Source organism: Pteropus vampyrus, unplaced genomic scaffold (genome assembly GCF_000151845.1).
Source record: "Pteropus vampyrus isolate Shadow unplaced genomic scaffold, Pvam_2.0 Scaffold45, whole genome shotgun sequence".
Classification (NCBI taxonomy): domain Eukaryota; kingdom Metazoa; phylum Chordata; class Mammalia; order Chiroptera; family Pteropodidae; genus Pteropus; species Pteropus vampyrus.
Genome location: NW_011888826.1, coordinates 4,675,284 through 4,677,417, shown reverse-complemented (window position 1 = coordinate 4,677,417; position 2,134 = coordinate 4,675,284).

Genomic DNA, 2,134 nt, shown 5'->3' with positions numbered 1-2,134 from the left:
AGGTATTATGTCCAGTAGGTCCATTTATTTTTAATAATGCTTCTATTATAAAATAGTATAATGCACATATCATTATAGAATAATCTAAAAGTGAAGATGAAAAAGAAGAAAAAAATAAAAATAAACCATAATAAGCCTCTGAGAAATGCTTTTCAATATTTCATTGAAATCTTTTTCAAATTTTTCAAAAATGTAGTTATACAGAGTTGTACCTTGTTTTAGTCTTTCATATTCAGCAAAAAAGTCATGTATATATTTTTATATCAATACATATATATGTCATAAATAACTCAATCTAACTTTGGATATTTAATTTATTCTTTTTTTTTTACCTATTATAATCATTGTTTCATTAAACATATATTGAGCTAAATTTTGTGTGTACCCTTTATGATTTGCTTGGGAAAATTTTTTAAAAAGTGAATTGTTCAGTCAAAATGTATACATGTACATTTTCAGAGTAAATGCTGAACAGGCACATTCGTGAAGTATAACATTCAGAAAAGTGGATACAACATATAGGTGCAGTTAATGAAACCATAAGGACACTTCAAAACATTCCCCAAACTAGCCTCATATCCTCTGCTAATTACACTACCATTCTTTCTTAAGAGGTAAGCGCTATCGTCGTAGCTTTTCTAATAATGATTAACTAGAATAAAACCTTTGGGGTAACAGGAAATTCTCTTCAGGTAAGCAAACTACTGTTACAAAGAAAATGTGTGAATTCCTTCTATTTGATTCTAGATAACAGAGCGAGGTCCTGTAGAAACTATAGTCAGGTTCCAGTTACATATAAAAATATGTCTAACAATTCAAATGATTTAAGCAAGAAATGTCTGGCTTTGGGGGTCATGAGTCCCCAGTTGTGGAAGTGTCTGTGCAGAGGGCAAAGGACGACGTGAGGATGGAAGTTACAGAGGGGGCTCCGGTCTTGGGTGAAAGTTGGATTCGATGATTCCTAAGGCCCCTTTCAAATTCAAAATTCTTTTCTTCTATGACCTGTTCAGGTACTGAAAATGACCTTAACAACCTAGTACCAACACGTGCACAGAGCACCTATTATCCAAAGGATCGGTGAGCAGCTGTTTTCAATTTCCACTGTTGACAGACGAAAAGGAAGTGGCCTTTGGTTGTAGCAGTGGGAATGTCAGAGGACAGGAAACGTGAACACTGAGAATCTGACGCAGAAGAATAATTGCTGGAGATGTTTAAAAGTCTGACACTTGCCTTTCTCTAATGATCTAGGCACACAATGCTATTCACACGTAGAGGTTATGTAGTACCAACTTGCACCTGCCATTTTTGACGTGGTAGAATTTAAGCACATTATGCTAAGTGAGATAAGTCAGACAAAGACAACTACTGTACAGTATCATGTAAATGTAGAATCGAAAGAAGTCAAACCTGAAAAAAAACAGACAGTAAAATGGTGGTTACCGGGGGTGGGGGGTGGGAAGATAAGCTTGATGGTATATAAGAGTACAAACTTGTAATGTGTAGTAAATAAGCCATAGATACCTAATGCACAGTATAATGAAGATAGACAATGATATTGTAGTATAGTGATGGAATGTGATCATTATTGCTTTAATGGCAATCACATTACAATATATGGCTATCGAAGTAACACACTGTACACCTTAAATTTACAAAATGTAACATGTCAAATTTATTAAATAAAAAAAGAAGAAAGATTGACACGTGTCTTTCTCTAATGGTAGAGGCACACCATGCCATTCAACATGTAGACCATCAACCGCTAAGATTTTTTTTTTTTTTTTTATTAAAAGCCAGCACCCATAGCCACACTTAACAGTTTCATGTGGGTCACCTTCCACTTCTCAAAAGACTCCAGTCACTGGAAATAGCCTCATACCCCGGTAGAAAGAAATCGATGATTTAGATAAAATGGCCCTTTGTGTAAGAAGCCTTACCTCTTTTACTGCTTAAGAGTGTAGAGTTCAGAAAAGTTAAATGCTTCACCTAAAGTCACACATTCAGCCAACTGGCAGAAATGCCATACCCTTTATTTCTCAATGTACTGCTTCTGGCTCCCCATTTAGGACTATTGACTAATAACTTCAGAATTCACAGATTTTGGACAGGTACCTTAATCAAAGCAAATTACATC